Here is a 14,281-nt window from a genome sequence, read left to right as displayed (position 1 = left end):
GCATACTCTGATGAAACGGAAGTCATCCAAGAATACTTATAAAACCTCAGGCAAGGAGATGCCTCATGTCTCCTTAGAAAAAGTGATGAGCTTTTCTTCATATATCACTGACCTAACAATGAACTCAAATCTTGTGGAAAGCCGTTTGTACCTCATTGATGAATTCCCCTGTGTTCGACAACCCTGTAAGAAAACCAGCTGATGAAGCAGATGCAAGAGGCATGATTATTTCAAGCACCACACATCAGAAAACTAACTTTATGCTTGTTTCAAGTTGTTCTTCTAATAGAAAAATGAGGTCTTTAAAAGCTTGAAGTGATGCCTCTTGAAACTTTGCCAAAAGGATTTTGTGACAGTTAAAGAAAAAAACAACCAAGAAACCAAAAAAACAACCGTATTGAAAACTAATAGCGTGGACTTTTATTCACAAAATTGTCTCACCTTGGCTAGTGGAAAAGATGACAGAAAATCTCTCTAAGTTAAATTAGGCTGGCCATTTCTGAGGCCAGATAAATTTACCACAGCCTTGTGACAACCAGTAATTATGGCTTTTAATCATTTTTCACAAAAAATTGAGAAGAATCAATAAAAGAAAGTTTGCAGCAAGAAGAATTAGGAGAATTTGCAGAAAACTTGTGTTGTCAGTGATTGAAAATCTGTCTATGAAAAATAAAAAGAAAAGAAAAACAAAAAAAGAAAAAAGAAAAAAGAAAAAAGAAAAAGAAAAAGAAAGAAAAAGAAAAAGAAAAAGAAAAAGAAAAAGAAAAAGAAAAAGAAAAAGAAAAAGAAAAAGAAAAAGAAAAAGAAAAAGAAAAAAGAAAAAAGAAAAAGAAAAAGAAAAAGAAAAAGAAAAAGAAAAAGAAGAAAAAAAGAAAAAGAAAAAGAAAAAGAAAAAGAAAAAGAAAAAGAAAAAGAAAAAGAAAAAGAAAAAGAAAAAGAAAAAGAAAAAGAAAAAGAAAAAGAAAAAGAAAAAGAAAAAGAAAAAGAAAAAGAAAAAGAAAAAGAAAAAGAAAAAGAAAAAGAAAAAGAAGAAAAAGAAAAGGAAGAAGAAGAAAAAAGGAAGTTCCCCAAGCACATGCAGGCTGAATTCAAAAGGGAAGATCATGCCAACACTTCAGAAAATTAAACCGATGAAACTTTTCTCTGTCTCCAAATGCCAACTCTGAACATGAAACAGCTGCCAAAGGTAATGCTTGTCTCAATGACAAAATCTGGCATATGATTTGAAGCAAGAGAATGGACTCCATTTTGATAAGTATGGTTGAAATTTTGGGTTGCTTTGTTATTTTCTAAAATTATATTAAAATATATAACTATTTATTCATCAAGCAATTATTTTAAATATGCTAATACTGTCTCATACTACCATTAGTTCTTTAACGATTTTTTGTGGTGAACTACTTGATGATGTTAATTATCCACAGATGTATATGAGTGGTTATGTTCAAGAAATTCTATCTTTAGAGAAGTACAGATTGCTTGGGATGTAGATTATTTGTGTCAATAATATGTAATATAGCTACAAATTTCATTCACCACATTTTAGAAGCCAAAAGCCTAGTTTGTTCTCTAGCCAAAACCTGGAAAATAGGTCCCCTTGCAATTGTTTATGGTTAAGATGCAAATTCCAGGTAAGAAAGTGGCCTGAAGGTCCACTGCTGGGACTGGGAAGGACAATAACAGCTCCACCACATTTGTCCTCTTCATTATATCCTGATAACTCTTCCCTAAGGTTAAATCTCTAAATGGAGATCTCTATTTGTATCTTTCATATGCTTTATTTCACCACCTGAAAGCAATGTGCCATCATGTACTGGGTTTCAGATCCCAGGCCAATTCCATCATCTCCCTGGCTGCTCTTCCCACTGGTATTCCATTCTTTTTAGACATAGACCCTTTTAAACAATTGATCTCCTGGATTGTAGCCTTGTGTCAGCTTCACATCAAATTGACTCTTTTCTTGATATACATTGGAATGTATACTAATATCACATAATTTTAATCGTATTCAATTTAGTCATGAGTTTGCTTACTCAGTTCTTTTGCCCCTCTCTCAAGAGTCTCTGGAAGGTTGCAGCAAACACCATTATAGCAGTATCTTAGTTGTAGTTTAATGTATCTTCACTTCGTTTTAACTCTCAGTGCTTCTGTGGTCCTCTGTTCAGTTTGTGATATAATTTGTATTTCAGCATCACCTCCCTTTAGGATAACAATTCTAGAAGATTAAGGTATTACAAATTGCTGCTAAAAATGATATAAACAGCTGACCACTGAAAAGAAATGTTGTGAATTGGACTGGTAGGGATAACAGGTCATCCATTAACATCAAAGGGCATTGTCTTTTGAGGCCTCTTCCTTAGGTAATAAACTAATCTGTCATATTAAAATTTCTTGTGGGGGCACTTAGTATTTGCCAGTTACAGACGACATAAGGACTCTTCTGCTTCTGACCACCGTATGTTCTTATGGCCTGTCTGTCATAATTATTGAAGGAAAACTGTTCATTAGTCACCGCTGTTAAATATTTTCTGTATAATATTGACATGCTCAGAGGAAAGAAAAAGAGCTGCTAAACAAAACCACTGACAAGATTGCAGATCTTGTATTCCTTGAGCAAGAAGCGAATTTACTTAATGTACAGTAGGACACAAAATAATGATCTGAGCTCTACAGCAGCTTTTGTTCAAGAGTTCAGATGGTGGGTGAGGTGTCTGAAGTTAAAAGGAATGAAATGCCACAGAGGCATTACTTCAGACAGTGTCTTTTTAGCCTACTGAGCAAGAAAAAAACCTGAAAGAATAAGGCAAACATTTCCCAAAGTCCTTGGGTTTTGTATGATCAGCCTGACACAATCAATTGCAAATTCTTCGGAAACAGTCCTGTATGTATTCATGCACTAAAATCAGTGAAGTCTTATACACAGCTTCTTGGTGTAATTACTCAGGGTTTTGAGATTACCCGCAGTCACTTGCATTGATAGGGTATTTCATTCCACATAAATTCCCAGGGATGTCTTTTCTTTTCCAGTCTTTAATAAACCCATATGCAGACAAAATTCCTTATTGAACTGAGGAAAAATTTTTGACCTTAGAAACCAGTCAGAATCAAAATAGTCTGTACCTAGAGGTGAGCTACAAGAAATCTCATAATCCCCCTCTGAGAACACAGTATGAGAATATACGAATCAGGTTAGAGCAGCTCAATGGCTGAGATGGATAGTAGTGTCTTTGTGTTTAATAAAAATTCCTCTATTTCTTTTTCTTCTCATAATTTTTTCCAATCACTTTTGGAAACCATGAAAGCTTCCAGCATCCACAATGTCCAGGGGGCAAAGAGTTCTTCACGTCTGGGTGAAGAAAAATCATCTTTTGGTCTATGAACCTCCTGCTTGGTAGGTTGATGTACTAGTTCTGTATTAGAGTGAACAATAATTTCCTATTCACCTTCTCCATGTCATTCATGCTTTCACAGATCCCCTTCCACTCATCTTTTTCCAGGCTGAAAAGTCCCGGTCTATTTATTTGTTCCTCGTATGGAAGATATTTCATGCCTCTGCTTACCCTTGTCCTTCTTGAAAACTTTCCTAGTTCTACAACATCCTTTTTGAAGGTGTGGGGGAGAGAGGGAAGGAAAGCTTCCTAAGTTGAGGACCATAAACAAAATGCAGGTGTACATGGATTTTACAGTAGTATGATGCTTTCTGTTTTGTTCCCTATTCCTTTCCTAATACATCCTGATATTTAGTTTCCCTTTCTGAGGAACTGACAGTTTCACCAGGGTATTTATTATAACTGCAAGATTCTGTCTCTTGGTGTTAGTAGTGAGTTCAAATCCCATCACCCTATTTACAGATTTTTTTATGCTCATCTTTGCTGTGTTTTTTCTTAAAGTCGCAAAAAACTGTGAAAAAGACGTCTTTAGCTGTTACATTGCAGAGAAATCAGCCAGTCAGCACGACCTGACATGTCACATCATCTCCTTCCTTTGCGCTGGTCTAGCTTGTGCCGTGTTCGGAGCATATCTCCGGGACTCTCTTGACAGTTTGCCTGGGATTCAAGTCTGTTGGCAGTGGGAACGAAGGACCCCGTTTTGCTCTGCATTCCACCAAAGCCGGGGAAAGAGGTGACCAGCTGTTCCCTCCCACCAGGCAACAACAGCTTTTATGAGGGTGAAAAAAGAATATAAAAATCTCTGGATCTTATTATTGCTCCGCATTTTATGTTCAATAGTGAAAAAAAAGAGGCAGGTGACTGACCAGGAGTGTTTGAAGTCCAGCTGGGGCTGTTTGGAAGAGGATGTGTCGCCTGTAGTTGTGAGGTACCGAGGTGAAGTGGCGATTTAGAAGGTGGCTTCGTAATAAGTCAGTTTTTTATAACTTGAGTAGTTTAGCCTTTATCAAATGCATATCACCTGTTGTCCCTTATCAAACACACCTCTGATGTTTTTGATTCACTTAGTTCATTCATTCTTACCATACAAAACAGCATTGGTGGGCCTGGTCTCATAAAAGCAGATCTCGAAGGCCCTTGGGGCACAGGAAACCAGCAAATGCATGTTTTAGGGGAAGGGAAAAAAAAAAAAAAGAAAGAAAGAAAGAAAGGAAAAAAGCCATATGACCTAGCACAGGAAACAAATCTAATGAAGGAATGTCCTCAGCTTTCACAGGAAATTATTTTCATTTTGTGCCATTTTCTGCCTCCATAAAAAGTAACAGAGTTGGCCTCCTGTGCTCCTACCTAACCTTTCGGCATCAAGGACTGGAGAGGAGAAGTGTTGCCTCGACCAACAAGATGCTAATCCATTAAGAGGGTAACAGAGAACAGACTCTTTTCATCATGGGCAGCTTAACTGTCACACCACAGCCAATATTTTCTGAAATAGAGCTTAGCAGGGAATAGGGAATATTTGCTGTTTTGTAACCAAACTGAGATATTTAAAAGGTGCTTCATTTTTTAAAAAAGCACTGACCACTTGCTGTCTGGCAAACAGATCCCAACTGGGGTATTCAGGATCACTGACTGTTCCTTAAATCCTGATAGTTTGTACTAAACAGTGTAAAGCAAGACTGTAATAAATTACAGGCAGTTGTTAGTAGGGAAGGTGGTTTAACCTGACGCTTTTTGTCATACACATGTGCTGATTCTGTTTGGTTTTGATTTAGAGCAGAAGCTGAAATAATGTTTTTATTTTCATCTCCTGTAGTCCACACCTTAGTTTGCGTTAGCCTTGCAAAGGAGCCCAATGTCTTCCTGCATGACAGACCATGTATTCACATCTTTTATTGCTCATATGATATCTAAGGAAGAAATTGTATTGTGTATGGCCTGACTCAAAGAAAGATAATCCCACAGTGTCCTTAGGTTGCACTGTTAATGCTGGACCAGTTGACGATGCAAACTCTCATGTTTGTTTTCTAATGGTAGAAAAGCTCAGGAAGGTAGAAATAACAGCAATAAAATTACTAGATGTCAAAATGCTATTTCTTAAAGTAAGTGCTTCTGGAGACAATTTTGCAAAATGCTTTGGGTCAGGAGGTGAGTGCCCATGCCCGTCCCCCTTCATTAGTTAGACATGTTAAAACTACAGAAAACAAGCCTCAAAAATGCGGTTCAAAGGAAGCCTTACAGGGAATCGATCATCAGCCTTTAAGAAATAACTTTATCTGCACCATATTCAATTTCTTTCTGCAACTTTCTGCAACTCTCAGGTTAACACCAGTGCAATGAATCTTTGTAAATTAATGAGTTTAATGAGTGAACAAGAATCAATCGGTCTCCCTTGTTTCAAAACTGCTAATAAGAACTTAAACCAAGTATAAACCTCTGAGTCACAGCCTCTTACTAATAACATGCTTTTTTCTTTGAAGAGAATAATTAAATCATCACCACATTCCTTTTTCTCTGTATAACTTCCTGTATGATATGAATTTAGATCAAAACATACCCTTTCTTCCCTAAGGGTTCTTTGTTATAGTGCTTTGGAAAATGATTTCATGAATGACTTTTGTCCTTGAAGGCATACAAATCAGGCAAGTGCTGATTGCCTGAACTTCAAAAGGACTTGATAAGCCAGACACACCCTAATATTTTATAACTGTTAGCACACAGATCTATGAAAAGCTTATTATAAAGTAGAAGCTGTAAATATCTAGACACCAACGCAAGGAGTACAACAGGCTTCACAGTGGAGGGGTATATCAACAAAACAACCATAACTGAAAAATACGGAACATCCGGAATATATTTAGTAACGTAATATCCGACTCTAAAATACATATGAAATTGAGGCTGGGTCAAAGATGTAGGGGAATAAGATTTTGCCTTAAAAATGAAACTCTAAGACGACTCTAAGAAGAGAGTCTAAAAAGTCTAAAAAGACTCTAAGAAGAGCAAAAATCTAAGTGAAAAGAAAGCTACATGAGACTTTCTGTATGACTGCAGACTCTGGGTCATAAAGGAAAAATGTATTGTAGCTGGTTAATATTACCATTCTCCGGATCAGGTAAAGGCTATTGAATGCAGAGTGTGGAGAAAGATCAGAGACAACCCAAGTCTCATAAAATGGTGATAATGGGTGACCTTTGTAACCTGCATATAAACTGGTCAAATGTCACAATGGGAAAAGGTTAACAGAAGCAATTTCTTGATACCTTAAACGACTGCATCTTGGAATAGCTATTAACCTACTGTATTTCCATCTGCCGGTGTGTTTTTAGTTCAAACAGGTAGTGTATTATGACTAACAGCTGCATATCCCATATAGTTATGGGAGTTCATGGAGTACAATGAGGTCAGAGCACTGGGGGAATGAATAAAGTGCAGAACCACATGTAAAGTGACCTGGTTTCTATTCCCCATCCTGCCAAAGATTTGCTGAATGATCTTGAATTCAGGTTCCTTGGCTTCTTCAGGCTTTCATCTTGCCATCTGTAGAGAAGGCGCATTGTCCACTCATTGAAGGCTCTGGGAAGCTAAACTCACTGGTATGTAGAGAGCTTTGAGGTCCTCTAATGGAAATGGTGAGTGGAAGTGTAAAACATCACTATGCATGTTGAGCAGCTATTGTTTATGGTCTGTGAGTGCCTCAAAAGGATGTCATCTTTCAGCAGATGGTCTAAATCAACAACATTGTCTCCAATTAGACTAAAAATACCATGACCGAGACCAAATACATGAAGTCCACTCAGTCATTGACATCATGGCAGATTAATCTTCTTTAACAAGGGAAAAGCATACTCTTATTTCAAGTGGTGATGGAAAGAGTCTGAGAAGGTTCAGCATAGTGGCAGGAGCTTCAGCAAGCTATTTTCATGCTTGCCATGGTGCACAGATGGAGAGAGCGCTGAACATCCTAGCTCCCTGTGGGAAGGAATCTGCAAACTATGAGCATTTAGTTCCTCGTAATGCATGACTCCAACTATCAGCTGGTCAACAGGTTTTCTTCTGCCACATAGAAGAGGGACCTCTTTGTTCAACATTATAGCTTTGCTTTGGTTGTCAAGCCATGAAGTTAAGCCCACAGCCATATTTGTCTTTATGCTAAACATAAACTGTCCAAAAAAGGTTACTCTCACACTCTCCCTCTACTTTCAGCAAGCTAACTCCCACCTCTGAATCCTGTTTCTGTAACATTTCCAAAACCATGAGCTATATCCTCAGACCTCAGCTTGTTATTTCTATCTTCGTTTGCTGATCACTTTATACCCCAACTTTAAAATGTGGCTGTTAGATGTTGATTTAGCACTTGAAATATCTGTGAGTGCAAAGTTGCAACCTCCCACAAAATAGATTGCACATACATTTATTGTATGTGTACGCTGTTTGACTCTTTCATCCCGTACAATTAATGCCACCTACAGCTGTGCGTTTCGAAGAGCCTTTATTTTTGAAATGTGTGCACTAAAAGCCCATTTAGTAAATTTGTCTTCCTATAGCTTGAGCCAAATTACCAAAAGAGAGCCCTGATTCATCTGCGACCACGGACAATAAATTCTCTTGCTGGATTCAGTTTGGTGCAACCAGAACCTATTTTGGGGAGAAGAAACATTGTCTCTTTCTGGGCTACTGCCCTGGGAAAGGGGGAATTTTGCAGACTGGTATGCATTTCTCTGAAGAGTGCCTTTTCTTTTTAATTATGTTTAAAAATGGAAGGAAGTACGAACAAAGCTTTCAAATATGAATATGTAGAAATAGGATTTCAAATCTATTTTGAGTCTGGTCCTACAAAGAATAAATGGATGCATAGCTTTGTAGAGACTCATGCCTTACACTCAGCCTCTGCACACTGTAAGCTCAAGAAGGATCAGACCTTTCACTTGGAAATAGATGTGTTCTCATGTTGTAGAAGACCAAGGGATCTTTAGCTCATTGTCTTTCCACCTAGTGCTTCATTTTTTTATAGGAGGCTAAAAATAATTGCTCCAGCTGGAAAATGTTAGCCCTTAAATGGGCAAGACAAAGATTAATTAAAGGAAGAAGTATATGCGCAACAGTATATATGTTTCTACATATGCAGGTACAATTACAAATGCATTTAAAAACTGGACCCTTAATTATGTAACTGTTAAAATGTAAATTCAGCTCCCCGCTTGCTTCAGTGCAATCCCAGAGCCCACGTGCTTAATTTAGGAACATTCTTGGCCAAGAGCTGCTACAAGCTAAAAAGACAATGAATGGATCATACATTGGAAAATACCTGCACAGTGACTGTGACTGCACCAGAACAGCACTGCTTTTCTCCTCTAATGTGCCTTGCTAACGTAGCAGTGGGTCCATATTCACCAGGTGTGAGGTACAGAAATCTCCGTCCAAGCTCCTCACAGGTTGATACCTCCACAGAACATGGTCCAGCGCTCTTCTGGGACATGATTTCAAGCCCAGAAAGCAGGACAGCCTTCAGGCTGATTAGCCTAGACACTGTGCCCTGCTACTTATACTGATTCCCTCCCTGCTGCCCTCGCACCCTCAGGCTGCAGAGCTGAGACCCAGGAGGTTGTATCACCCCTCTGCTTTCTCCTGCAGAGCTCTCAGCCAAAGAGAAAAATCTTGTCTCATGGCTCTTTTTAAGATGTGCGAGTGGCCTCTGTAGAAGTTGGAGGAGTTTGCAGGTTCTAAAGTGGGTCTATATAATATGCTGCACTTTGAGACAGAATAAGCAAATTTACTAGAGAATATACAGTACCTATAAAGCCATTTTACAGTCATTTTTCAGAGTATGACTGCTCTTTAAAATATTTAGAGATATTTTTTAATATTTTATTGGATATCCTGGTTTACAAGTAAGTGCCTAACAACCCCACAATGTAATGCTTGACATTTTCCTGCCAATATCTCTAGCTTTTAGTGTTTCAAACTGTGTTTCAGCAATAATATCAACAGAGTTTATTCAGCTCAGTTTGCATCCTCTGGAAATTATGTGAAAAGGCAGAATGAAGATTCCAGCAGAGCAATCTATGCATTAGTATTGGCCAAAAAAGCAGGAATCCTGCCATTTAAAAGAAAAAAAAAAAAAAAAAAGCACCTTTTTGTGGAAGGAAAAAAATATCAGTCATGCATTGGAATGGAAATTCAAGACTATGAAATTTTACATGCAAACTGGCTCTCTTCCCTTTGTAGATACTTTGTATTATTAATTATTCACTGGGGAAAAGTCTGAAATTTAAGGATTGCACTTCTCATATATATCCTAATTGTCAGATGAGAAGGGTTGCACTTTTTTCTTCATCTCTGTCTCAGTGTCTCAGGGCTGTAATCAAATAACTTCTAAAAAAAAAAGGAAACGGTGTCTTTGTTTTATAGTATGTAATAGCCAGTGGGGAAGTAAATTCACCTGGGAAACTGAAGAAAGTGAGGCCACGTTAGCAACTTTTAAAAAGTTGCTACTTCTCAGCTATTTGTTTCTGCTGAGAGCCACAGCCTCAGTAACTACTTGTGTGTTTTGCTGTTTCCGTGGTTCAGGAAAGATGACAATGGATTTTACTTTGGAATGGAAACTCCAAGGATTTGTATAAATTGCAACATCTTAGAAGAGGGGCTGAACCTTGTTAAAATGTGCTAATGAGATTGTGAGTAATCATAACCTGTAGTTCAAATCCCTGGATCGGAAAGACAGTTACTGTGAAAATGGTTACTCCCCCATGAGAATCTTAGCCTTGCTTTCTCATCTTTCATGAGAAATTCCTCTCCTGTTGGACAGGTGTTCAAAACGCTAAGGCAGTTAGTGTGACACAGGTGATTCCTCACCCAAGGCAGCATGTTGAGTTCAAGCCACAGTGTAGTCAGTTGTAAATATTCTTACAAATCAGGCCAGTGTCAAGAGGAAATACCGCAAACAGCACTTAATATAGGGCTGGTGACTTGTGCTTTGCTATAGAGATCCAGGTTTTAACTGTTGGACTTGATGATCTTAAAAGTCTTTTCCAACCAAAATGATTCTATGATTTTAAGTTTACTTCCCCCACATGAAGGAGAAAAAAGAACCTGGGCTCCTTCTACACACACCCCAGATAAGGATTTGACCCTTGAGACACTTGGTTAGAAGAGAAAGTCTTTTTTGGTAGCTTCATAAACTAGACCTGCTCTCTATTAACACACCCTTACCTCTTCCCCTGATTTCCCCACCATCGCACGGAAAAAATACTTATTAGTAAGAGTGCAATTAAAATATCAAATTATTATTAAGTCCTCTAATTAACAAATAGTTTTCAGGGAACCAAAACATTCTGTTATTTTTCCCAGTCCAGAATATATTTGGTGGTTGCTGTTTGGTGCTGCGTTTCAGCCCAGTTTCTAGAGGACAATAGGAGTTTCTTGGGCAGTTGTGGAGGCAAACCACTCTGTTTATTCTGAGAGCTCCATCTTGCAGCACCTGTGGGCCCATAAGATTTATAGGCAGTGAAAGAAGTCTATGTGCTGCTGCTTTGGCATCAGTTGCTGGTGGTGACATTATCCTAACATATGCCAATAATCCTGACCTTTGCCTTTCACACTGTCTTCATACAGTAGGACCTTAGCAATGAAGAGTGGGCTTTAATTACACTGTGGTATGCCCGATTCTAGACTACAGGCATCAGAGGTTTGGCATAAAAAGAAGAAAAATACATTGGAGTCCCTCAGGCTGGGGTTTGAATGGAGGAGAAGTTGTGCTGTGGTGAAGCAGACAGGCTTCTGCTGCTGACAGCAGATGTAGACACACTGGTGGCTTGTGAGAGGCTGAGAGCAAGGGAGCATGAGAAACCTGTGCTCCTCAAATGTTAGCAAGTGGTGGTGAAACAGAATAAGAGCACCAGGTAAGCCTCCAGGCAGAGCATTAGTGTCAAACAATGGAAATGTTGTTAAAAGAGAGTGAAAAAGAAGTCAGAGAACGGCTCATTGTCGTTCATCTCCAGACAACCCTTTGTGGTAAAGACTCTGCCCAAGCAATAATACTAGCGATGCACTCCAGATTTTCAGAACAGCAGCCAGATTTGAGAACTTCAAATCAACAAGCATCACTGTCAGATCACTGAATGGTCCTTTTTAAAGCCCTGGTTTAGTCTCAGTTGCCCCTTTTCAAATCCACATGGTTTGCATCAGGGCTAGTCAAGACATAGTATATTTCAGTAAAATCCTCAAAGAGCAGACTGAGGTAAGTCAGGTGGAAAGGTGAAAGGGGAAGTCAGAGATAATGAAGGGTTTCTAATGAATATCAACTAGGTAGTCTAGAGATCTTCATGTTTAACAAAATGATGGGGAAGACACACTTTCTAAGCATCAACCGCCTTTCTTAAAGTGGCTTGAGAATGTTTTCCAAGTGCATTAAAGAAAAAAGGTATTTGCATTCATGATGCCCTTCAACACACACACTTTGGAGAAGTGAGTGTTTGGGGTCATAAATGACTACTGACTGTGACTAAACTTTCTCAGCTCATACAGCAGTAGCAATTCTTTCCCAGAACAATGAGGTCCTGAAGTACAGCCTCGTAAAGAAGCACAGATAAAAAATATTCTTGTTTTCTCTTGAAGGTGAAAGAAAAAGCAGAGATGTTTATAACTACCTGTCCTTGTCTCCTCAGCTTACTCCAGTTTCACGCTTAGGAATGGATGTTAAGTCTGCTAACATGAAGGGAAGTTTCCTAAGTGGGTGTGGGTGGAGAAGAAACGAACCAGTTGCACTGCAAACACTCTGTAGGCGCTCTCCTCCGAGTATTCCCACAAGATCAACACACACTGTGAATACCAAACTCTGTACTTTTAAAAATGCAAAATCAGAAGAGTTGAGCCTGAAGCCAAACTTTGGATCTGGAAACCTCTGTAATTTTGGGAAAATTGAATCAGTATCTGAACACTGTGGCTCAGACCTCTTCCTAAAATACAACAGTTGACCTCCATCTGCCCTCAGCGTGTCCTCTTCTCAGATGACTGCAGCTCCTTAGCTTGCTGTGGCCGACTGCTTCAGAGCAAGGCTACGCCAGAGAGCTGTGAGATGATGAAAAGTAGAAGCAGCAGGAGTCTTTTCTAATGTGTTATTCTGCATATGCTTTTTTATTAGAGCCTGAAAAAGTTTTAAGTGAATGTCTCAGTGTTATTACATCACTATGTCTTATCTCTTGAATAAAACCACAATAATAATAACCACAAGTTTCAGTGATGTTTATTGGCATTTGCACAAAAATTGTCATGTTAAAGCTTTACTTTTATGATGTATCAAAATCTGTTGCTAGTCACTGCCTACTGTAATGATTAAATAAACAAATATTCCACCATAGTTTACACCTTTTCCAAATTATTGCAGTGATTTTCAGTTTCATCCACCTTGCAACATTACATGCTCTGTTAAAAGCCACTGGATCTTCACTTACTATGGATAGGAAGCCCCAGAACAACATGGTTACCACAAGCTAAAAATGTTTATATTTCAAGGAGCCAAGACAGTGGCAGAGTTACTGTATTTCTGTGGCATTTGATTTGCCTTAGAGAGTTGGGAATTGTCTTTTATTCTATTTGTGTTAGAAGTATTTTGTGACTGGTGCTTTGAACAGGTTCATGGAGCCAATGTTCTTCAGATCCTTCTAAGTAACCTTCTGGCTTTGTTGCCTGTGATGCTTGGACACTGTGTTCAGAGACTCCAAAGACTGATTTCAGCCCTGCATTCTGGCTGAAAGGGTAATTTATTACTCTAGCAAGAGTAATCTGCTACTGCTCTTGCTAAGTTCATCTGAAGCATCCTAAAAGTCTTCAGGAAGAGCATACAGCATGGGGTTTCAATTGTTTTACAATAGCAATCTTCTTGAACCTAGCCACCTCAGTTGCATATGCATTTGGAGGTGTGCCTTCAGTGGAAGTGGAATATGTCCACACCATGAGATCTGCAGCTATTGGATACCGTGTAATCTGAAAGCATAAGGCATATTGCAGCTCCATGGTGCTGCAGTTGAGATCTAGATAAGCTATCTCCTCCAAGAGGCCTCAAAAGCAGCAAGGGTTTCTGCTTGAACTTGCAGACTTGCAACTGCAGTCTTGCAACTCTCAAATAAGGAAAAAAAAGTGACCTCTTCCAAAGAAGGATGCTACTCATAGCAGGAATGGTCTTTTAGATTCAAACAGCTTGAGTGGCCAAAAAGATTTGTAAACTATGGACAAATAAATCTTCTTAAAAAGAGAAATAATTAGCATCTTTGTTTTTTTTTTAAAAAAGGAGAAGTAAAAAGGAGGTAGTCAAAGATTTAGTTACCCAAATAGGACAAATGCAAGGAACAATATCTTACCTAATCACTTCACTCTTGGTATAGCTCTCTGAAAGAATGGAGTGACCCACATACTGACCTTAGATAGTATCTTTGTGTGTGATATCTCTGACTGAAATAATTTGTGACTGGGTTTAATTGTTTTCACTGAAAAAGAAGCACTTAAAAAAAAAATCAAAAGTCAAAAATTCCAATTTTTTTTTTGTTTATCTTGCAAACCAAAAAAAAAAGCTAATTATTTCTATAGCTCACTGTAAACTTTTCAAGATATTTGGGAAGTGGAGATGTATTATTAAAGCTTATCTTACAAAGAGGAAAGAAGAGCACAGATGGATACAAAGCTCCAGATTTTCAATGAAACTTAGGCATCTGTAGCCTACTGATTTCTAAATGTCTTACCCAAAGTCAAAAAGCTTTGGTAACAGAATAAGGACCTGAACAAAATTAGTCCCATACTCAGTAGAACATCCTTCATCTTAACTGCTATAGTGGTAAAATTTAATGGCATTTTGAAAAATAAAGTAAAAAATATTAATCCTTAGTTATGTTACTACAAAG

This window comes from Grus americana, chromosome 2 (assembly GCF_028858705.1).
Source record: "Grus americana isolate bGruAme1 chromosome 2, bGruAme1.mat, whole genome shotgun sequence".
Lineage (NCBI taxonomy): Eukaryota > Metazoa > Chordata > Aves > Gruiformes > Gruidae > Grus > Grus americana.
Note: the sequence above shows the minus strand (reverse complement) of the source record.